The sequence below is a fragment of the Capra hircus genome, chromosome 2 (assembly GCF_001704415.2).
Source record: "Capra hircus breed San Clemente chromosome 2, ASM170441v1, whole genome shotgun sequence".
NCBI classification, from domain to species: domain Eukaryota; kingdom Metazoa; phylum Chordata; class Mammalia; order Artiodactyla; family Bovidae; genus Capra; species Capra hircus.
Window position 1 is genome coordinate 63480295 of NC_030809.1, and position 24861 is coordinate 63505155.

A 24861-nucleotide genomic window follows, 5' to 3' on the forward strand; every position below is an offset into this window, starting at 1 on the left:
TCTGCAAACTTGAACTGAGCCACAGGCCACCAGAGCTGGCCACAAAGCAAGAGCCTGCAGGCCAGGGCCTGCTCATTGCATCTGAGCCACTGCAGCCCGGCCACTCCCTACCCGGGAGTGGACTTCCTGGGTCCCTGTCTGAGCAAACAATAAAAGGGGTCTGTGAATGAGCGTCCAAAGCTTCGGAGCTGCCTGTCGTATTGATGGAGCACCGCGCCAGGAGCCCGGCCCTCTCGAGGACCTGGGCAAACGCTGGTATTAGTGCACCCCTTCCTCTCAAGGGTTTACTCAGCAGCCACTCCACTGTTTCCTCAGGAGGAGACCCCCGACCCTGACAATCCATCAAGTGGATGCAAATCGTGGTCCAGACAAAACCAGGCAAACAGCACCCCGCTCTGCAATAATGGCCTCTGGAGGAGAAGGGCCCTTGCCAACAATGATTGCTGTGTACACAGCCCACTAAATACCCAAACTTCTGATTAGCCTCATAATGATCTGTGTGCACCCGTCTCCTTTGAAAGGCTCCCAAGTACACGGCACAAGTTGACTCAAGGCTAACCTCAAATAGGGGCCGTCCTGGGCTTTGCAGGCACCAGCAAGCGGCCATCCTCAGCTCTCCTCGCTGTTGATCGCAAGTCACTTGGAACGCTAATACCCAGCCTGGTCAGGAAAAAGATGGCTTCAGAGGGTTATAATCACAGGCTCAATGCTTTGGCTGGAAATGATCTAATTTGGTGAGCATTAGTACAGATTCACTATGGGGGGATATGCCCAGGTTTCCTCTGGGCTGCATATTTACAGATGCTCCCTCACACTAGGGTCTTATGGCTAGCACTGTCCACCACTTGCAATGGCAGGGGCGGGGGGCAGTTTTCAGACAGGACTTCTAGGCACCTGCTTTCAATAACCACAGGAACCCTTCAGGGCCAGCTTCTAAGGTTCATTTGAGAAGCGAGGCCTCCTCCTAGAGGGTCCCTGGCACCTACAGAGAAAAAACATGGGTGTTTTGGGTGCCCATCTTTCACTATGCATTTCTGAGGCTGCATCTTGGGCTCACAGCTCTCTTCTGAGCAACAAATGGCTCTGTCCATTCTTGCAGGAGCCGTGAGCATCCTGGAGGTGATGCATCCAACAAAATCAGAGCTTGGCATCTCCTTCCCCTGCCCCCTCTCTCACCGGGCCTCCCGCTTTGGTGAAGGCACCACCATCCACTCAGCTGTCATTGTCCTGGATTCCACCCTGCCGAAGTCCACACACCAGCACATCTGTCACCTACCCCAGCCCTCCCTCAGCCCTCGCTACTGCTCATCTAAGTCTCAGCTCCGCTAAGCAGTCTCCTGGCCTCACCACTCTGCCCCTGCCCCTTCACGCCCATCACAAAGGCTAGTGTGAGCTTTTCACAGCACAGGTCTGACCATGGCCTTCCCCTTCCTAAACATTTTGGTAAACTGGGACTAGGAACTCCCTGCTCTGAGAAGTTTGCCTGAAGAACACATGCTGATGGGTGTAAAAAGCTCTGGCACCTAACAAGCGCTCAGTAAACAGGTGTGTTTTCCTTTTTTCCGTCTCTCAGAGCGAGAGAAGGAGAAAACTTAGTTTTAGCCCAGGGTCCTTTGTGCTAACAGCGATTACATGAATGTAACAACCACAGCTCACCCCACCTAACACGCCCCAGGAAGGTTTGGTGCTTCCGGGTTCTTCCTTCTTCAACTTGAAGCACAAAAGCCCTCGGCTTCCAAGGAACACAGACAATTTGATTTTGAATCCTCCCCTGAGGCCTCAAGCCTGAGTCACTCTGCCCACCTGCTAGACACCGCCCTGTGCCAGCAGCCGCCTCGTGTGCTGTTTGTCCAAGTGGGCACTGGACACTGCCTATTGCTACAGCCTCCACCGCAGGCCTCTGAGGTAGCCAGTCAGACAAACATGGGGCCAGGAAGGGAAGGGCTGGGAAAATACACGCTGCCCCCGAAGAGAGCAGAGGGGAGCGGAAGAAACTGCCTGCTCCATTCAGGGATGGGAGCGAGGGTGGCCAGGCCAGTCAGAAAGACCTGGTCAGTGCTTCCAGGCTGGAACAGAAAGGTGTAGGGGTGCCTCCCATGGGACCAGTTATTTTAGAGCCCAGACATACGGAGGCCAGCACCCTGGCAGTGAGGAGGGCCCGTCTGTGAGCCTTGAGCATGCCCTGTTGGGGATGGGAGCATTCACAGTGTAACTGTATCTTCACTCTCTCAAGTGAGGGTCTGACCATAAGGCCTTATGGCAGCAACAGGGACAGCGCCTGTGATAATAGCTGCTTTCTGTGGACCAAGCTCAGCAGCAACTGGACCCACAGGGAGAAGCCCGCCCTCAAGGCTCACAGTCCACATGGGGCTGCAGACTAAGAGGGAGAATGCCCTTGTGGAGCCAGTGCCTGTGGCTTTTACCTCTGGTGCCCTCGTAGTTCCCAGAAGAAGGCTTCCTGGAAGTGGTGACGCTTATGTGGGAACTTGAAGGACAGCTGGCTTTAGATGGGCAGAGAGGTAGGAGTGGGTATTTAGGGGAAGAAATAGGAAGAGGGGGCAATGAGGAGCGGTGTGGGAGCAGGAAGAAGGAGAAGTGGATCCAGGAGCCCGTGTGGACAGCAGCGACAGGGAGGCTGGGGGGTGAAGGGAGAACGTGGTGTAGTGACCCCTCCTCCTAGCCGGCTGGGGCGAGCAGACATCAGGCCTCGCTCCAGCAGGGAGGTGGGCAAGGTTTGGGCCTGCGCCTGTAGCTGGAAGGATAAGGACTCGCTGACTCTTTGTGGGTCAGGTGGACCCCAATGGCACTTCTAATGTCACCTGGCTTAGGGGCAGGTGCACTGCAGCAACCCAGCCTGATTAAATCCACCATCTCAACCCGGGCCCACAGCTGTATATCTCCGACGCCAGGGAAGTGACACCTCCCAGCCTGCACACAGCTTCATTTCCGAAAAGAATGTGTGAGAGGGGGAAGGTCAGGAGACAGGCACAGCTGTAAATTTGATGGAAGGTTTAGCTGGAAACCCCATTAAATCCACACACGGCTCAATGCTGGGCAATGTCCTTCCTCCGAGTCTGCTGAATGGGGCCAGGGAGGTGAGGGACTCACTAAGTAATGTCCTCATTTTTTGGTGTCTCCTATTACCCAGGGGATGGAAAACCCATTACCCATAGGTTTAGTGGCGCTTGGTCCCCAGACGGCGATACTGTCCTTTCCCTGAGCCCTCCCCTTGGCCAGCATGTGCAGCAGGCGGCCCTGGGGCCATGTCGGTCCACTCCACCATTAGGGTGGACCGCCTCACTCTCCCCACAGCCCTGGCCCCTGCCTCCTTCCCAGGCAGTGGGCACCCTCTCCCTTGCCTGGAGAGGCCTGGCCGGGCCCAGGCAGAGGATGTCTGTGATCCCACCTGCTCTGTGTGGCTATGAGCCCAAGCAGGGGCTGCCTGCTGGGAGCTGCCCTGGGTCCCTAGAGCAGCCCCCCAACCCTCCAGAGGACCTCAGGTGACAGCCTTGAGAATATTTAACACAGAACAGTGCGGGGGAGGCGTGCTGAAGCACAGTGCAAATTCTTGTTCCCAAAAGGCAGGCCTCAACACATGCATTTCCTAGGAAGGGGCCAAGGCTCAGACTATTCTACCTGGAAGCCTCCAAGCCCCAGAGAGGGATGGGAGACATGGGGCTAGGTGCCTCCTTAGCCCCCACCACCCATTAGGTGCCAGAACGTTACTTGTCACTAGTAAATAACATCTGTCCAATGCTCAGCTCAAGAGCCGCATAAAGTAATGAAGGTGACAGGACTGGGCTCTCATCTCAACTGGGCAAACAGTGAATTACTGAACCTCTCTGAGCCTCTGATTCCTAGATCCGTTCAATGGAATCCCAATGATACTGGTCCTCCTATGACTGTTTTGCAGATTTAAGGGGAGAATGCAGCTAATGCTCAGCAAGTCCCCAGCAACACCACAGCTCCCTTGGCGATGAGGGGCAGGTGATCTTGTAGGCCTGACTGGAGTCTGCAGTTCCCATTAGACCAAGCACAGCCAGAAGGCGGGCCTGCTTCCAAGGACCGAAGGGACCCTGTTCTTTCTCTCTTCAGAACCCCAGCTAAACACACTTCATGATGCCATTTATATGATGTCCTGGGGAAAGTAAAATTATAGGGACAGAAAACGTAATAGAGGTTGCCAGGGGCTGTGGGTGAGACTGCAGAGGGACAGGATGAATATTCTGGGGGAGGGAACTTCTGTATATCTTGATTGTGGTGGTGGTAACATGACTATACACCTCTTTTAGGATTTCAGGGCTTCTCTGAAGGCTCAGTGGTACAGAATCTGCCTGCCAATACAGGAGACCTAAGAGATGCGGGTTCAATCCTTGGGTTGGGAAGATCCCCTGGAGAACGGAATGGCAAACCACTCCAGTATTCTTGCTTGGAGAATTCCACAGACAGAGGAGTCTGGCGGGCTACAGTCCATGGGGTCACAAAGAGTCAGACACGACTGAGCAACTAATATGCACGTCCATTTAGAGACCACTGTAGACTCACAGTCAAGTAAGACCCCTGACATTGGTTGAACTGTTTGATTTCCAAGCCACAGGGAGTCTCTCCCCAACCCTGTACTTGAACAGTAGTGTCCTCTGGAATCGACCTTTTGGGTCTTACCACTCCCTTCTTACTTTCCATCTCCAAGGAGCTGGCCTGTTGAAGCCACCTTTGGATGCTGGGTCATGGGATCCCTTCTCTTCCTCCCCATTCAGCATGGTTGTGCTGCCAGCCCCATCTGCCCTCCCTTCCCACCTGTCCTCCCATGTCCAGGGTACCCTGAGGATGGGAGGGGAGGTGAGCCTTCCTCCTGCTGGACACTGTCCCAGCTTTGGCTCTTCTGGGTGTGGCAGGGGTAACTGACAGGGCACTTGGAAATAGCTCTGAACTGGAGCTGGTTTTCCTGAAAGCATCACATTCAAGGTCTCCAGTGAGAAAGTAGCAACACTAATGGGACCTCTGTGCACAGAGAGGGGGCCAGGGAAATGACTGGAACTTGCTCAGATAAATGGATTAAACATTTTATATGGTTAGTGCCTCATCCCCATTTCACAGATGCAGAAACTGAAGTTCCTAAACACCGTGTTACTGTGGTAACATGACTAGTTTTTGCCACCATGAGGACCTGCTTTTTTAAGGATGGCTTAAAAGGATGACTAATTTCAAGCTTTTCTCCTTGGGGTAGAAACACTGATCTTTCCACCTAGGTAGCCAGATGGAAGCCAAGCTGGGTCTTGTGTATGACAGTGATGTTGAGAAACAATGATTCAGCCCCCAAACAAAGCTCAACTTAATACCAAAACTGTGTTTTTCGAAACCAGTACAAGGACTTCCCTAGCGGTCCAGTGGTGAAGACTCTGTGATTCGAGTGCAGAGGGCAAAAGTTCAATCCCTGGTTAGGGAACAAAGATCTCATATGCCACGCAATGTGATCCCAAAAAGAAAAAAACTTTTGAGAAGAAATAAAAATAAACATACAAAATCAGTACAAGCCAAATTTGCTTAAGACATAACCTAGTTATCGACAACCTCACTCATAAGCAAATTGCCTCGACTGTCTTAACACTGTTCCTGCTCCGGGGTGTCCCAGGGCATGGACACAAAACCCACAAGCTTCGCCTGTTAGCAGGACCAAACAAGGTTTGTGTTTGTTTGTGAATAACCACATGTGTGTCCTGATTTCCCCTCCTGAGGGTGGAGCTGGAGGGCCAGGGTGGGAAGCAGGGGAGACAAGAGACGACAGGGTGAAGCCTCAGAGACCGGACCTGGACAAGGTGGCCCTGGCCAGGCTGGGAAAGACGAGGAAAAATGAAGCAGTTCCCTTTGCTTCAAATCTGAATAGAGAGTAATTAAGTCTGCTCAATTCTCTAATTAAAATTCCCAACAAGTAGAACCCCCATGGCCGGGCGCTAGACATTCACGTAAAACACAGGGAGGAAACCAAGCATGTGGACAGTGGACTCCAGGCTGGCAGCCCCTCAGCGCTAGCCTGATTTCAGAGGAACACGCTCCACTTTCCAATCCTTCATGCTCTAGGTCCTTAAAGAAACCCTTTCCCTTCCCATAAGAGCCCCTAACAGGATAAAAGCCAGAAAATCAGGGGCATCACACCCGGTCAAGCCCACGCATGCAGGGAGGTCACAGGCTGCTGGATGGCATCCCCAGATGCTCCCATGCACTCCCACTGCGGGTCCCCAGAGCAACGTACACACGAAACTGACACATTTGAAACGGACACACCTCTCTCCATATGGGCATTTTCAGCAGCATTTAAAATCCTCAGTGCTGAAACACAGCCAACTGTGGAAGTTCAGCTAAATGCTGAAGAAAATTACTGGTTTGCTCCGCTGGCTGAAGGGCCCCCCTCACGTGGCAGGGTGGCTCTGGTGGGTTCAAAGCTCCTCATTAGAGCGGGAGCCTGCACAGAGTTAACACACTGCACTGGAATCGACGGACGGGTTCTGGTCCGCAAACTGCTAAGTAGTAATTATGAGTAACCTGGTAACTCCTAAGCAGTTGCTAAGTAGTAACAGTTACTGCAGGGATACAGCCCGACCATTGAGCGGCAGTCCAGCCTGGGAACTGCCCAGGCAGCAGGCTCGTAGCAGGGCTGCAGTCGGAGGCGGACTGGTGGACATGAGGCGCTGGCAGTCGTCGGCACAGCCTTCCTTCCTCCAGCCTTCTGAGGCCAGCCCTTCCCTCCAGGCTCAGCCTGGATCCACCCACGATCTCCCACCTGGAGAGACCCTGCGGCAGCCTCCAGACAAACCTGCCCCACCCACTCACCGACCAACGGCAAGCTCCGAAACCAGGGACACGGTTCCTCCAGCTCTTCCCAACACCTGGTCTGTTCCCCATTTTTCTGCAAACTGCTCCAGGGTGGGCAATGCCTGGCTAAAGTCCTCTTGCCTAAACCGAAGCCAGCTGAGGAAAGGTTTGGGGTGGGGCACGCAGAAGCCACAGAAAGTGAAGTCCCTGCCCTGGTGGATCACCTCCTAGATCCAGGAGGCGACTACAGACTGGGACCCCAGTGCTGTGTCCAGCATGTGCACGCACACGCACACGCACCCCACCCCTCTGTGTCTATACCCAGATGTGGGTGTGTGCCAACAGGGCAGAATGGTGCCAGAATCAGGGAGTTCAAGGGATATTTCAAGTAGAAGAAAAAATTTTAAAACCAGAAAAAGTAAGCCAAGTTTGCCTTTTTCCTCTTGGCTACAGAATACATTTGAAAAATGGGCTTCCCTGGTGACTCAGACAGTAAAGAACCTGTCTGCAATGTGGGAGACCCACGCTCAATCCCTGGGTCAGGAAGATGCCCTGGAGAAGGGAATGGCTACCCACTCCAGTACAGAGAATTCCATGGACAGGAGCCTGGCGAGCAACAGTCTATGGGGTTGCAAAGAGCTGGATACAACTGAGCAACTAACACTTCCACTGGTTTTCACATTTGAAAAATACATTTCATACAGTGTATATAATTCTATATTCTGTTTTTTAATATCATCATTAAGATTCTACATAAATAACATTTTAGAGGATTCAAACTGCTTCATTCCATAGACAGGCATTAATTTATTTAAACTTTCCCCTTTATTCAGCCAAGTCTTTCAACACTATGAAGTGACTTTACTGCACCCATGATTTCTGCTTAGGCAGCTCTGCATGGACCTCACTGTATAAACAGATGGCCTTCCTCAGTGAGAGCCTTTAATGGCCATAAAAAATAACCAATACATTCTACGATAGAAAGGATCTGATTTTGTCTTTCTTTCTTGCTCAGCTGGCCTCTAGGAGGGAGGAGGCCACAGTGAATATTTGTGGCTGGAAGAAGAAAAGACATGTGAGCCAGTGAGTCTGTGTGTGAGTGAATATCCCTCCAGGTCTATTTGCTACAGTTCACAATTCTTTACTTTCCCATCAGGGACTCAGGCTCAGTCAACACTTTCACGTAGCCATCCCTACCCAAATAATTTTTCCTAGATGTTAATACAGAAAATTTTTTAAAACTAAACAAACAACCTTTGAATAGCAAATCCTAGTATCAAAACTGAGGCAACTGGTACACAATTTTGGACGAGTGACAGTAAATATGAAAGCTGACCACACACATACCCAAGATCCCAGTTTTACTCCTAAGTACTTTCCCAGTGGAAATGTACCTGTATGTCCGCAGAAACCACACAAGAATGTGCACAAGGAACACAGAACACACAGAACAGCCCCCAGTAGAAAACAACTCAACACCCATCAGTACTGGAACCATACAGTGTATGATACTGTATTCACCAAAAAGGAGTCAATACCATTTGACAGTGAGAAGGAACAAACCACCAGGCCATGTAACAACATGAGCAAATCCCCCAAACACAAGCAAGAAGCCAGACACAAAAGTGCGCACAGCACATAATTCCATTTACATTAAGAGCGTACAGCAGGCAAAGCCAAGAGATGCTACCAGAGGCAGGACAGGGGTTGCCTGGGGTGGGGCAGGGGTGGCAGAGACTAGGACTGGTACAGGAGCTCCCAGAGGCTGGCTTTGGTCTGTTTTGAGATTTGGGGGCTAGTTACATGTGGTTTAGTTGCTAAGTCATTTCCGGCTCTTGTGACCCCATGGACTATAGCCTGCTAGGCTCCTCTGTCCATGGGATTCTCCAGGTAAGATAACTGGAGTGGGTTGCCATTTCCTTCTCCAGGAGATCTTCCCGACCCAGGGATTGATCCTACAATCTGGCAAGTGGGTTCTTTACCGCCAGCACCACCTGGGAAGCCTGCTGGTTAGATCAACGTGTTCAAATGACAAAATTTCACCAACGTAGTACACTTAACGTATGTTATGCTCTTCATCATAAAAACGAATGAAATAATGCCATCTGCAGCAACATGGAAAGACCTGGAGATGATCATACTAAGTGAAGTAGGGCAGACAGAGAAAGACACCATGTGATATGGCTTCTGTGAGCAATCTTTAAAAAAAAAAAAATGATACAAATGAATTTACATACAAAACAGAAGCAGAACCACAGTCAGAGAAAACAAACATGATTACTGAAGGATAAGGAAAGGAGGGATAAATCTGGAGTTTGGGGTTAACATATCCACACAGTTGCTGCTGCTGCTGCTAAATCGCTTCAGTCGTGTCCAACTGTGCGACCCCATAGACGGCACTATATAAAAAACAGACAAACAACAAGGACCTACTGTATAGCACAGAGGACTATGTTCAACACCTTGTAATAACCTTTAAGGGAAAAGAATCTGAAATAAAATAGATACATAGGTATATATAACTGAATAACTCTATATAACTCTACTGCACACCTGAAACTAACATGATGACTGTAAATTATACTTCAATTTTAAAAAAGGAATAGGAAAAAATGAGATGTGTGCTTTGTTGTATGTATATTCTCATAACTGTTTTTGAAGGATGTGTAGTCCTTTTTACACTTAATCAAAGGAGTTTACTTAAAGACTTTCTCAAGTGTCTGCATTCAAAGCTCCAGAGAAATCAATAAGTGACACAGAACTTGTCCACGGGGTCTGGAGGCCAGTCTCAGAAAGCTTAGGCTGATGCGCCAGTGGGCAGCAGGGGTCCCATAGACAGGGCCTCCCACTCCAGATCTGCAGGGGAAGCAATCCGCACGGTCACACTGGGTGGGGGGTAGGGTGGGTCAAGCCTGGGACAGACGCATTACCTGCAGACCTAGGGCCAAGGCCCGATCCCTCCCAGGCCCCACACCCATGCCTGGGCAAGGCCTTCTCAGCTCTTCTGCCCTTCAACCTACTGCTACCAACTGTGTGAGGGACAAGTCCAGGTTCCATGGGACCTGAAGCTTATACAGTTGGGATAAGGGAGGCTCTTTAAAAGAGATAACAAACAATGTGTCTACGCTGCATCACAAGGCCATGGAGGGGGCTGTGCAAACAGGACCCTGAAGCGTCAGCCTTTGCTGAGTGAGACCGATCTATTGGAACCCAGGTGCCTGATCCTGACACTGGCCTGCCCCTGACTGTCCATCAATACCTTCCGGGCCTGCCTCAGCTGGGGCCTGCAGAGCCTCGCTCCACCCTGATGGTCGGCCAGATCCAGCCCACAGAGACCCCGAGGAGCAAGGCCACTCCTGAGAAGACACCACGTCCACCCCCTGGGCATCCCTTGCACCTAGCACTCCATCCCTCTGCAGCCAGCTACAAGCCTTTGGGAGAGCAGCCCCCTCCCATCTGTCATCCCTAGCTTATCTTACTTCTCTGGTGATTATCAGAACCCCATGAAGGGGTTTTAACATGTTCCTCAGATGAGATTTGATCAAGCATCTTTGCAGAGGGAAGTTCTGATGAGCTTTAGGGAGCAGCTGGCTTTGAGCCCAGTTTGGTTTTTTGTGAGCCCTCCAGGTCAGGCCATGCATGGCCAGCAGGACACTATGGGGAGTAGCTCCATGACATCACCCCGCAGAGTTTGTTTCCTCCAGCAGAGATGCATGCTCAGCAAGGAAGGCAGCCTCAGTAACCTCTGGCCAGCCCCAGGGAAAAAGAAACTAGACCTCTAGACACCAGACCCTCTACAAAGTGCCCTGCCCACGACATGTCCCCTGCCTTCTCCAACTTGTACCTAAATGGTGTTTCTGATCTGCAGCTATATATATGTGTGTGTGTGTAAATAATAGTATTTGAATAATAGCAAGGTCTGAAAGCTGAAGGTAGGGAGGGAATTCAATTTCCTGAGCTTTTGCTCTGGACAGGTATCATTTTTTCCTGTTTAGATAAAGTGAAGGTGTTGCAGAAACAGCAACAGCTTTGCAGGCAGGAAAGTCTAGATGTGATCCTGGCAAGACTCACCTCATTGTCCTCATCTGTGAAATGGGAAGAATAGGACTACATAGACTCCTGTCAAGGAACAGAGATAACAGGCAGAAAGAGCCTGAAAACACAAGGACCCAGTAAAGGCTGGCTGTATTATTTCTAAGTTTCTCTCCTTCACACTGTACAAGTAAAAGATACAGTCTGTTCACGGTTCAATTAGCGATGCTTCTTAAGAGATCAGCCCATGTCAGAACTAACAGATCAGACTCACTTTTAACTGCTGTATATGGTTCCTCTAAATGGAGGTGCCATAGTTTGTTTAAACATTTCTGGATTGCTTGGGGTATTTGCAACCTTTTGTTATTTTAATCAGGGCTACAAGGGATTTTTTTGTGCAGGCTTCATTGGGTACATGCTCCTCCAGAGTAGATCCTGAGAAGGGAAACTGTCATTACCTGCTGCCATAGGCCCCCAGCCCCAGCTACACTGTACCAGCGGCCAAGACAGAGCCGTTAGCATGCATCCTGTCCTTCCTTCAACATTAGCCAACTACTAAATCTTTGCCAATTCAAGATCTACTCCCTAAATACTAAGAAGGTTGAGAGGTTTTCCTTTAATCCAAATTACATTGACAATTCCTCTTCTCATAATTAACTATTTCTATGTTTTATCTATTCTTTAGAAAAATGGGACCATCTTTTTCTTCATTTGGTGAAGTTTCCTGCCCTTCAGTTGTGTGTAGTAAGTTTTCTCCCAAGCTGCCATGTCTCTTAACTTCATTTATAGCACCTTTTTCCCATAAAAGTTTACCGTTTCACTGATGGCACCAATTCACTTTGATTTGTCTCAGAAATCAGATGAAACAGAGGTAGCAGAGAGGCACAGATGGACAGACAGATACGTGGTCCAGGAGAGGAACACGATCATGGCAGAATCGGGTAGGAATTTTCTTTCAGCTCTGCTGAATGTTTGAAAATTCAAAATTTGAAAAATTTGAAAATGTATTGAAAATTCCTGATAAAAATGTCAGGGAAGAAGTATGCGTTTCTGATACAGTCAAGCATATCCATCTTTTCCTTTAAGGCTTTCACATTTGTATCTTGTGTAAGGCTTCCCATGGCAGCCAAAGTGTTGGGGTGAATAGAGAAGTTTACTTACACAACTTGAATTTTAAAAAAAAAAGGAGTTATGAATTTAATTTCTTTCTCTCTAACCCACTGTCTTAATTCTACCAACAAAACCATTATCATTCTCTACTAATTTCAATAAACTTCCTTGTTAAAAACAGGCTAACCCTCCAATTCTACATTTCTGTCTTTCTGGACTCTTCATTCTGATGCAATGCTCTGCTATAATCACTCCAGCTCGGTACCTCAAGGGCAGCCCTCCCATCCCCATCACTGTCTTCCTTCCCAGAACAGTCCTGGCTCTGTAGGATGAGCTCCTCTTCCATGTGAATTTTACAATCAACTTGGAGAATTCCATTAGAATCCTCCCAGGATTTGTATCATGACTGACTGTACAGAGTTTATAGGTAATAACACAGGTAGGGTTGTGAGGACAAGAAAAAAGATGGTGTCTGTAAAGGGCTTGGGCCACGGCTAGTGGATCCTAAATAGGAGCAGCCAGTATTATTAGTTGTTGTTGTTACAAGCTGGGAAGTTTCACCAGGGACATGGTGCATGTATCATGGCTCTTCCAATCCAAGGATACATTCTCTCTCTCTTTAAAATTTTTTACTGAAGTACAGTTGATTTTCAAAATCATGTAAGTTTCAGGTATACAGCACAGCAATTCAGTTATACATACATATATAATATATATATATCTATTCTTTTTCAGATTCTTTTCCCTAATAGGCTGTTACAAAATATTGAGTAGAGTTCCCTGTGCTATACAGTAGGTCCTTGTTGGTTATTTATTTTATGTATAGCAGTATGTCCATCTAGTCAAGGCTATGGTTTTCCAGTGGTAATGTATCAATGTGACAGTTGGACTATAAAGAAAGCTGAGTGCCGAAGAACTGATGCTTTTGAACTGTGGTGTTGGAGAAGACTCTTGAGAGTCCCTTGGACTGCAAGGATATCCAACTAGTCCATCCTAAAGGAAATCAGTCCTAAATATTCACTGGAAGCACTGATGTTGAAGCTGAAACTCCCATACTTTGGCCACTTGATGGGAAGAACTGACTCACTGGAAAAGACCCTGATGATGGGAAAGATTGAAGGCAGCAGGAGAAGGGGATGACAGAGGATGAGATGGTTGAATGGCATCACCGACTCAATGTACATGAGTTTGAGCAAGCTCCAGGAGAAGCCTGGTGTGCTGCAGTCTATGGGGTCGCAAAGAGTTGGACACAACTGAACAACTGAACTGACAGCAGTATGTATCTGTTAATCCCAGCCTCTTAATTTATTCCCCCTCCATTTCCCCTTTGGTAACCATAAGTTTGTTTGGTGTGTTCATAAGTCCCTTTCTGTTTTTTTTTTTTTAACTTATGTATTTTTAATTGTAGGATAATTGCTTTGCAATGTTGTGTTGGTTTCTGCCATACGTCAACATGAATCAGCTAGCTATAGGTATACATATGCCCCTCCCTCATGAACCTCCCTCTCATCTCCCATTCCATCCCATCCCTCTAGATTGTCACAGAGCACAGGGTTGTGCTCCTTCCCTTTCTATTTTGGAAATAAGTTTACTTGTGTCTTTTTTTTCCCAGTTCAATTTCACATAAAAATGATACCATATGATATGTGTTTTACTCTGTTTGGCTTGAAAATTGTTTTCAAACTCCTCCCAAACCCCTCCCCTTCCTCATCTGGGCCACTTGCCTTTCATATGACTTCCCTCCAAATGAGAAGCACCTTGGCCAGAAGCACTCTGGTACCCAGAGCACAAGTCCCTGAGGTGCTTCCTGAGGCTTCCCCCAGATTTGGTCCAGGTCCCCTGGCCCCTGAGCCCACTCTGTGCCTGTCAAGCCACCTGCAGATGCTCACTCGGCCTCCACTCTGATCAGACACCATGTGCCGCCAGGGGTAGCGCCTGCCCACGCCCAGGTTCCTGATCAACAGGAGCCCCTATGAGTACAAAGTCTGCCATGCTAGGCTCAGCTACCACCCCCAGCTGCCCCGCCACCTCAGATGCAGCACAGCCCCAAGCCACAGTCAAGCCTCCCAACACCTACAAGAGTGGGTAGCCCCATCCACCTGATGGATGAGGCCTATTTCAGGCTGAATGGGGAGAAATCTGGGACCCAAACCTAGGTCTACCTGTCCCCCCTGGCCCTCCCCCAGCCACATTCCACTGAGTGATTGCTGGCCCCAGGGCCATCAGTCCCAGGAACAAACATCCCAAATGAAAGTCGCCTCCAGGCACACCCTTGACTGACCTGAGGTTCCCAGGCACCCAGCCCCCACTGGGTCCTCCCTGCAGCTTCTCCCAGCACCAGCCTCCACACTCCTTTTTCTTCTTTGCACGGACAGCAGCTGCCACAGCATGCAGCTGTTGACAAACTAGTCAGCATGCTGCCAAGGCATCTTTCCAGGCCGCCCGCATCCTCCTGAGCAGAGAGATACCTCATTAGCGTGCTATATTTCAGCCCCGAGAAAACAATGCGCGCCAGGAGACCATAAACAACCAGCACAAATGCTACAGGTCGTGGATGATGGATGCCACCCACGGATGTTCGATGTGGGCCCTGCTTACACAGACAGGAGCGCAGCCGCTTCCGGGCACATCCATCCTTGCCCCAAACGCTGACGCAGGGAGAAGGCGGCACAGCCCTGCTCCACATACACGGGCCGTGGCTCCCACCCACCCACCACAAGCCTCCCTCCTAACGGGTGATCTGTGCTGCTTTCTGATGATTCTCAGTATCTCCAAATCCTTACCACTCTACTTTGGCTACTGGTTCTTCTGATTATTATCCTAACTTTTTTCCTCCTTGCTCCAGGTCCAGGAATTCTTGAAAAATAAAGTTTTAGAACACCGCAGCCAGTTTTTGAAAAGCGCTGACCCGCCAGACGAGCAATCAGGCCAACGCCAAGGCAAACAGGGGCCCTCGCACAGACCTACAGGGCCCTCACAGAGCAGGCTCTGTTGGCCTGAGGGGCGGTTCTGGAAGAGCAGCCCTGTTCAGTTCAGTGTCGTCTTTCCGGCCTTTCGGGTGCCAGTAGGGACCACGGCCTGAGGCCTGAGGCCAGAAGCGCTCTGGGGTGAGGACAGGCAGGACCTGGGGGCTTTCCCGTGTGGCTAGACCCTGGGGCATCAGTTTCCTCCTGGACCAGCCTCTGGACAAAGAAGTTGATCTGGGTGAGGTGCTGGGCTGGCTGAAGACCCTGGGCATCTACACCAAAGATGGCCAAGGAGGTATGAAATGCTCTCAGCAGTTACACACCCTGCACATAAGCAAGGTATGACATTGGTTCCATTGTAAGGTAATGGGGAGAAAGATGCAGCCAAATGCTCAGAGGAAGAGCATTGTCCAGGGAGCCTTTGACTGCTCTAGGGATGCTTATGGCCCACCCTCAGCTGGGGAGGCCGCAAACACTCTCTAGGCATTAAAAAGGGGACCAGAGCATAAAGATCCCTGAGGACCCCAAGGCTCTCTCAGAGGTTCCACAAATTCAAACTATCTTTATCTTTTACTAAGATGTTATCTTTTTCCCTCTTGCTCTCTCATGAGTGGACAGTGGCGGTTCCCAGAGGCTACCACGGAACAGATCAAATGCAGGAAACATATGAAAAAGCTACCTTCTATAAGACCAGACAGTTAAGGGGTATGTAAAGTTGAAAAACAAGGTCATTCTTTTCTTTTTTTGTTGTTTTGGAAAATATTTTTCCTAAAAATGGCTTGTTTTCCTTAACTTGAAGTGGCTTTGTAACTATTATCTTAAGATGAATTGAAAATATCTTTCACATTTTTCAGTTGGAATTTTGAAAATGGTAAATATCGATAGATACAACACTTCTGAGAAACCTCTTTGGAGTTCTCCATAATTTTCAAGAGCATAAAGGAGTCCAGAGACCAAAACGTTTGAGAACAGCAGTGGTAGAATTTTAATGACAGGGGGTAGTGAAGTGGGCAGGATGCCCTGGCCGGTAAAAAGGTTCCAAAGCAGGCAATACAATACAATCCCATTTTGTTAAAAAAAGAAAAGAAGATAGATGTGTGTGTATAATATGTGGACACAGAAGGAAATGCAAGCACGTGGTCCAAGATTTCACCATGGGCTCTGTCTGGGAGGTGGTGTGGAGGGAGGGATCCCTCTGCACCTGCCATTCACATATGTTACTACTACAATCAAATCAAGTGAATAATTCATGTTTAAGGTTTAGCCTCCCCTTTTCAGAAAAGCCCATGGAAGAGTAAACTGAACAAATAACAGTTTGAGCCCTTCCTCTGGGCTGAGTACCATGCTAAGAGTTCAAGAGACATGAGTATCAAATCTCAGTGATGCTTATGGGCTATCAGCCTCATTTTATAGAGGAGAACCTGAAGGTCAGAGCAAGACTGAGCATCGTGTCCACGGTCACACAAACATGAGGGGACACACAGCAGGACTCTGATCTGGGCTGGTCGGTCTGCAGAAGCCTGTGTCCCTGACCACTGGACCACTGGCTAGGTGGCCTTCCCTTGGTTCTCCAGTCTCAAGAAGGGCCTGCATGCCAGGGTCTCTGCCCACCCTTCTTTGGCTCTGATGGCATGGGGCCCTCTCACTCTGCCCCGTGGAATTCAGCTCTGGTGGACAAGGACCCAGCTCTCTTTTGAGCATCCTAAAGCCCCTGTGTCCACTTCCAGACCAAGCAGCAGCTATCAAACAGGGTGAGCAGGTACAGCAACACCTTAGCAGGGGCCCAGCCACCACCACTACATCCCTCAGAAGCTCATCCTGAATCAGAACACAAATGCAGCCTCTGAGGCTGGACCACCAGGCCAGAAGTGAGGTTACAGCTCCAGGGACTCCCCAGGCACAGATCTTCAACCCCAGCTTCTTGACTGCCCCACATGGGCTGGGAGCAGGTCACAGGGCGGGTGTCACGGTCTAAGGTCATGTCGCTGCTGCCTGCTCCAGCCTGCTGACTCGGGTCATTGGCCGCCCACCCCTGACTGCCTGGGAATAGGAGACCAACTCCTATTCCCTCCCTGCCTCAGCAGGCAGCTCCTTATCTCCTTCGACCCCAGCACAGTGCAAAGACCCTGAGCGCCCCTCCCTGGTGCCCCCTGGGAAGGGCCCGAATTCTCCGCCGGTTTCTGAACGGGTGTGCTTGCCGTGGGAGTTTGAAAACATAATAAATGGGCCCGGCTCCATGTGCAGCACCTAATTTGCAATAATATTGAAGTCTCCAACAATAACTCATTTACTCTTATAATAAATATATAAAAAAAAGACAAATTGCTACATTGAACATGCATTTTCCTCACTGCAAGTAGCTGCGACCCCAGGGAGAAAGCCCTGTGCTGCTAACTAATAGTAAATCCTTTGGAAAATCATGTGTCATAATGATGGACAACCAGGGAAGGGGTGTTAAATAGATTTAGAGGTTAGCGACTCTAACAAGAACAAAAGCCATCCTGTGCAAACCGCACGTTGAGAAGAGTGCAGATTGGATGTGCTTAGCGCTCACCTTTGGACAGCCAGGTGCACAGAGGGACAGAAAAGTTTCTGTCCTGGGTGGGTGTGGCTGGCCGGGTGTCAGGACAGAGTTGCGGGGAGGGAAGAAGGGATGGGGAGGCCTAGGCCAGGATCTCCAGTCTTGCAAGGACCCCTGGAGGGAAGGTTTCCAAAAAGCCAGCCCCTTCTGTGCATTTGGAAGGCAAATGCTCACAAAGCGCCCACCACGCCCAGCTTAGCGCAGGCACGGGGGATGCAACCCCTCTCACTGAGATAAAAGCCATGACTAGGATAAGGAAGGCTCCCAGGGGTGTCAGCATCTGGCCCCTGTGGAAGCCTGGTGGCTGCGGCCTGGAGGAAGGGCCGGAGGGAAGGGCTGCCTCGTTCTCCTAGTTCACTAGTTCAAGACTAGTACAGTCATGAGTCACTCTATCCTGTCTATTCCTCCACGTCCTGGCATTTGCTTTCTTCAATTTGGGAGTCCTGACCTCCAGGACAGGGCTTGACAGCCTTGTCCCAGATCCCAAGTGGCCTTTCCAACTATCTCTTATTGAACTTCCGTTTGTGCGCTGGCACGGGGCCTGGCCCAGAGAGTTGGTGCCTGAAGGCTGCTTACTGAACTGAAAGGGTGGACACGGGTCGCATTTACTGCATGCCTGCTGGCTGCCAGCTCTGTAGGAGGCTCCATAAAAAAGGGAAGTTTCAGGGGTCGGATGACAGCCATCCGGAGGCTCTGGGGCTCCTGGCACTTGGCTCCAACCAGGGGCCGGGTGGCCCTCTAGCAGGAGCAGGGTCTGAAGCTGGCATGTGGCACAGCCCTTGGGAGGGGCAGAGGCACCCATGCAATCTCACCCCAGGGGTCACCTGCTGCCGACTTTATACCCTGCCCTCCAACGCAGGGCTAGTACTAAACGGACACAACTACGGATCAATGTCACCTGCAAAGCTCAAGTTCTGGTCGATGTCATTGAGAATCGCACCTTGACTGGGGTCCATCCCACTCCAAAAACTTCACCAATTCCCTACGAGACCCAAACCAAGTTGCTCCCTTCTCCCAGGACTCAGTTTCCTTAGCTATAAAATGGGGAGGGGGTTACCAAGACACAACACAGATCGTCACAGTTTTTCTCCCATTCATTCATTCAGCCAATGATGGAAAAGTTTTCCACTTAAACTCACAGAAGTAATCCACAGTTATGAAATAACTAACTGCAACAGGGGCAATTCTGTGAAAACAATGCTGCAAACCAAACCAAGCTTTCCGCCCCGCCCCCCCCCCGCCCCGCCTCCCAAGAACATCAGTCTCTCAAGCACCAACCAACACTTTAAGGCTCTGTACTCCAGTGATAGTTAAGATACACTGACGCCACTTAGACATTTGACAGACTTTGCTTTAAAACTCAACACCACCCATTAGCCCAACATTCTTATACATATTAGAAACTGGGGACATTTCCAAAAATGTCTAGAAAGAGAAACAAACTCCAAGTCAAACAGAGAGAGCTGTGGACCCCCTGCAGTCTGGAGCCCAGGAGGGGACATCCCTTGACCTTTGAGACAGGCTTGCCTGCAGGTCCTTCCTCACTCCATTTCTCCAACTTCAAAATACAAGCACATAGATTTGCTTTCATTGGTGTTTTACGCCTTTGGTACTGCCAAACTGTTCCTTTGCTGGCTTCTAGCATCTCCCTTCTGGAAACCTTTCTATAGTTTAAACAACACTGCCTGGTGATTGATGACTATTTTGCGACTGCTATCAGTTTACTATTTTAACCAATACATCATAAATCAGGAAGAGGAATGCCGGGTCCAACTGGAGAGTGTAGCTTTCGCTCATTACCTAGGAGGATTATAGCCATTTCATAAAATCCATTATCTAGGGAAAGGATCCTATTGGCGGGGGGCAGCAAAATTCATTTCATGCTTCAAAAGTTTGTGATGGGGCTGGCTAGGGAAAAAAACCTTAAATTGTTTGGAAGGTAGGGATCATGATTTGTTTAAAAACCACAAATGGGCAAGACTGAGCTGTGTCCATTATACTGAATGGCACTTTGTACTCAAATGCCCAGGGCCTTGGCCCCCTGACTGTAGTCCGTCCCCGACTCACCAACAGCTGGCCAGAGGAAGCACCCTCCCCACCCAGCTCCAGGCCAGGCCATGCTCATCTCTGCCAGGCCCTGTCTTGGTCCCCTCCAAGGCCATCTGTCCCATCCCTCCAGCCCCGTCTCAGCACGGCAGCGAAACAGAGATTTTTCCACACGACTATCGGGTGTGTCCTTCTGCTTCCCTGAGGATCAGGGGGGTCCCAATTCTCAATGCCTGTGACATCAGGGGGCCCACCTCCTCTCTCATCTCATCCTCACCCTTCCCTGGTCCCTCACCACGTTCCAGGGACAGTGACTTTTCCTCTCTCCTCCTGCCCTCTCATAGGGCGATGACACGCAGCTCCCTCTGCCTGGGAAGGTTTCCCTTTATAACACAGAGAAGCATATTTCCAGCTGACAGCAGCTGTTCCCCTACGCCCACTACGTGTAGGTTTCCAACACTTCTCCTTTAGCACAAGCAGACTCTGATTTGACATGGTGGGGTCGTGTCACCACTTCCCCAAAGGCAGCTGCGAAGAAGACCCTACCTCCCTTTGTAACTCTCTGTTTCCAACTAGCGAAGGGGAAAACACAGATGTCCCAGGGACCAGCCCTTGAGGAGGGCCTCTGTCCCTCCTTGGCCCTCCCCTGAGAGTGTGAATTTCACTACACCAGGGAGGTACTCCCAAGGCCTCAGGGGCACCATCTCCCCCACTGGAACAAGTTCCCCACTTTTAGGACCCCTGGGGGCTTCTTTCCTGGGGACCTGAAGGCCAAGCCAAGTAAGGACTTGTTGGAAGCCAGAAGGAGGAAGAATCAAAAGGATGTTAAAAAGAGACAATGAAAGAAAGTGTCTTCCAGATTTTGCCAAGCCTCAAGAACATTCCTTCTGAATACGATTTTGTTTCTTCCTCTCCTCAATTCAACTTTTCCCAAATTCATTCCTCATGCGAACACAGTGTCTTCCCCAGGGAAGCTCAGCTTTAACACACACATGTTTTTCTAAGTAACTCGGAGCTGAGGCTCCACAGACAATAAAGATTCTTGTCTGCGAATCCTCCTTGCTGCTGAGACCACCAGGGAATTGCAGTGCTGAAGGCTGAGCTCCCAGACTCCCCGATTCGCCAGATCTCAGAAGCAGCTCCCAGTTCAAAGTTCTCTGGGCACCCGAAGAGTTTCAGGGGCTATCTGTCCCGGAGGAGGAACTGGGAAGAAATCCTGCAATTGACGATGTGAATTTGCCTCCCACCTAATCCCAGACAACCTCTTCCTTCCTTCGCCAAGCAGGAGTCACTTCACTTTCTTCCGAATTCTGTTCTCTCTCTCTCTCTCTAGTGGCCAAAGTCCTGCCTCCCCACCCCCCACCCCAGCTCTTTGCATTCCCGCCCCCACCTCTCCCCCCACCTCCCCCAGCCAGCTTCCCCCTGGCTGGGCCCTACTCATGCTCCCAACTTCAAACTTGGAGCGCGGCGACGCGGCAGCAGAACCTGCAGGCCAGGCCTGTGCAAACAAGAGCAGCCGCCTCCTCATTTCCACTTGAAGCGTCGCGGGAAAGCGGTCTTTCTCCTTCAACTTACCCAGTGCGGCCGGGAGGGAGGAGGAATGCCACCCGCCTGGAGGGGCGGCCGTGCGGGGGAGGGTGCCGCCGGGCGGGCGAGAGGCCGCCGGAGCCTCGGGATGGAGCAGCGGGAGGGAACATCAAGTGGCCGCCGGGAGGGAGGCGGGGCGCATGAATCATTGATGACCGGCGCTCGCTCCCTCGTTCGGGAGGGTTTAAGAACGCGGCTAATCTAAAGGCCGGCTGGACTAGGGGATCCGGCTGCCGCTGCGGGCAGCGTGTTCACCTCCCTACGGGGAACGTTCTGGCCGGGAACTGTAGCACCTTCCTGCTGGGAGAAGCTGCCTGTGCGCCGGTCCTCCACGGGGCTGGGCTGTCCCGGGGCAAAGGTCTGGAGCTGGGGGGCCGCAGTGCCTCAAGCTCCCTGCCCTGCAGCCCCCAATGAGGGAGAAAGAGCTGGCTGGGACCTCAGGGGTCCATCCAGACCCGGAGGACGAAGGGGAAACGGAGCCCAGGAAAGGGAAGGTGACTTGCCCAAGGTGCAAGTGGACCCCAGGCCACTGTCCCCAAGGAATCTCTGGAAGATTCCCTGGTCCTGTGCAGACACTGAGAGCCACAGAGCTACGGAGCAGAGGCCTGCAGAGTGGCCCTTCACAGGTAGGGGTCAAGGAGGATGTGACCCCAAGCCAACTGGCAGAAATGACACGTACAGTTTGTCTTTTGAGTGTGGAATTCTCCCCAGGCTAGGAAACTCACCCTTCTTCTTTCATTTCCCTTCCATAGAGAGGGGGGCCATGGCAGTTACCTTGGGACAAGCAGTGCCCATCAAACACAGCTTGTGGACCTGCCAGGGGAGGCCGGCCAGGACCGCCGATCTACAAAGCCTCCACCTTGCTCCTGGACCGCTTTCGCCAGGTGCCAAACTGGTGGAAAAATTCTGTATTTTCTGCTCACGGAGGGGAGGGGCCCACTGGGGTGGAAAGTGGTCAGTACCATTGTCATCTTCGGCCCTTTTACCCCCAAGGACATTCTGTACCCTTTCTCCCATTTGATCTCAAGGCATCATGAAAATGAAAGATGGCCCTTCTGTCCCCAAAGGGAAAGCCTGCCTTAATGGGATTAACAGAAATATAAGAGGCTAGAAATTCATTTCAGGAATGGAAAGGGGCGGGGGCGGGGGCGGGGGGTGGGGCATGACCGGAAGGAGGGAAGCTTCTGAGCCATCTAGCCCTCCTCACACCCTGACCCTTTGGAGTTCCACTCCTCTTTAGAAGGTCCCCGATTCCACATTGCCACAGGGACCCACTGAGCGTGGCCAACGTCACCCCTGCCACCACCCTCCAAATCCTCCCACTTAAGCTGTCAGGAGCACACCTGGAGGCTCCCAAAGCAAGACAGCTTCGTACACAGGGGGCAGAGCCTGTGGAACCCACTCCTAAGTTAGGAAGGGAGCCCAGGCCGCAACGGTCTTCCCTGGGATCTTGAAGGAACTGTGTGCAGAAACACCAAGTGTATCCTTCACTCAAAGTCCTGGCAGTGCTGCCCATGGGCACGAGGCACCAGGCTGGGTGTGGCCCACCTGCCCATCACCATCACCTCTGTCCCACCTCTGACCTGCCCAGGGCACACTGCCAGCCTCTGGCCCCAGAAACAGAGCCCCCAGTGAGGCCTCACACTCAGAAAGGGCCCCACCCACAGGACCTGGGCATCACTGGGGCCTCTGGATCCCAGGTCAGCACCATTCAGACCTGCTCACTTCCTCCACACTCCAAACAGCAGGGCTGGAGCTGAGTCAAGGCTACTTCCTGGGATAGGAGGGTGCGGAGGAGACAGCCAAACCAGATGGGATGGGTGGAGATGCAAAGGGTCAGAGGTTTGTCTTGGTTGATTACACAAAAAGCTCATCCCCAAACCTCCTGGGTCAGCAAAATGAAAAAGCAGGCCCCTTCTTGGGTGGTGTGGCCTCAGATGGCACCACAGAGCCCACAAAAAAAAAAAAAAAAAAAAAAAACACAAGGGAAGTGACCCAAACTTAGCCTCAGCCTCGGGGGAGTGCAAGGTCTGGGGGTGGGGTGGGAGGCTGCAGGCCAGAGCCTCTCCTGGTGGCAAGGACACCACTCAGCCAGCCATGGTGCAGGTGGGGGCCAGGGCTCCTCCCCAGACAACTGAGAACTGGCCTAGCAGCTACTTGCTCTCAATCATCCAGGGAGATGCTTCCTGACTTAAGGCATGTGGCTGTCTGGAGCCTCCCAAATCACTACAATTATGCCTCTAAACTTTCTAGAAGCTCAAGCTGGATTTATACAGCCCGCCCCATCCCCAACCCTACTCAGAGACAGAAGTGAGGTGGCCTGAAGGGACAGGACCACAGGATGTCATCGTCCTTCCGTCCCCTTGGGCCAGAATGAGACAGCTCCTGGCCCAACCATGGACACCCCACAAAAAGGGCTGCTCTCTGGGCCCCACACTCATCTCCAGTTAGCCCTTCCCAAGGTGTTTGCCCTCCTGTTCAGATCTTCCACATGCAGCAGTAAGGTGGTTCTCTTCCACCAAGCTTAAGGGAGCTTTAAGAAATGTCCTCCTGTGACTTACAAATGCCCTGTGTGTGTGAGTCAGGTCTGATTCTTTGCAACCCTATGGACTGTAGCCCGCCAGGCTCCTCTGTCCATGGGATTCTCCAGACAAGAATACTAGAGTTGGTTGCCGTGCCCTCCTCCAGGGGATCTTCCCAACCCAGGGATCGAACCCAAGTCTCACATCTCCTGCGTTGGCAGGCAAGTTCTTTACCACTAGCGCCACCTGGGAAGCCCAGAGAGAGCAAAAGCCATTCTGTGTCTAATGGCCAGCTCAGGGACATGAAGGTAGTAGAATCTCCTCCAGGAAGTCCACGATGTACGACTCTCTCTCTCTCTCTCTTTCCCCCAGACATATAAACACACCAGGGTCAGCAGAGAACATTACTCATAGGCCCAGAGGATCATTTCACGCTGCCTTGGCCCCGAGGAAGCCATACTAGAGAGAGCAGGTAGAAAACAGACATAGCTTGGCAACAAAGCCATGGAGGAGGACCACAGCAGCTCCCTCAGTACCCAACTGGTCTCTCCCCACTCCACGCTCAGGGAGCATCCCACTCAGACACAGGTTCTCCACACCCTGGAAAATGTGGCCCCACAAAAGCCCTGCAGATGATGGCCAAATCGAGTGACCACCCTTGGAAAGCTGTCTACCTCTCTGGTTGCCCCCCCCCCCCAATTAGCTGATAAGCTGGCCTTCTCACTGATCTAATGTGCCCACAGGCCCAGCACACAGCTTCCCTCCTGCCCTTGCAACCCTGCCTCTTCTGAGCACCAGCCTTCCTGACTGGGGTCCCCTAGCCTCATCCTCTCCGGGCTTATCTTTGCCTTTGTGAGACAGGATACATCAGAACCTTGATTTTATTCTGAATCCAGGCTGTTCCCACTTACAAATGAGCTGTGTTCCCCAAGTTCAGCATTTTGCAAACCAATGATTTGGACCCCAGATGCATTTTTCCATAGTGAATAATGTGTGAGTGGGTTTCCTGGTGACCCACGATGTGCTGAGAAACTGCATAACTAGTTAAAACTTCTATTTAAAGATACAGTCCCTAGAGAAAGATAAATATCATATGATATCACTCATATGAGGAATCAAGAAAAAAAAAGGTACAAAAGAACCTATTTACAAAACAGAAATAGAGTCACAGATACAAAAAATACACTCATGGTTATCAAAGGGGAAG

At 50.8% G+C, this 24861-nt stretch overlaps 1 protein-coding gene across 4 annotated transcripts in view; it reads right to left on the bottom strand.

The window, feature by feature from the left end:
- Positions 1-24861, bottom strand: part of GLI2 (GLI family zinc finger 2) — a 259097-nt gene that overhangs the window by 101309 nt on the left and 132927 nt on the right. Inside the window, exon 1 of one of the 4 annotated variants that reach the window (XM_018061652.1) lies at positions 21121-22122. The exons of the other annotated variants lie outside the window; for them this stretch is intronic. The gene's annotated coding sequence lies outside the window, so the exon portion shown is untranslated. Of the gene's footprint in view, positions 1-21120; positions 22123-24861 lie in introns of those variants that run through there. 4 annotated transcript variants of the gene reach the window in all.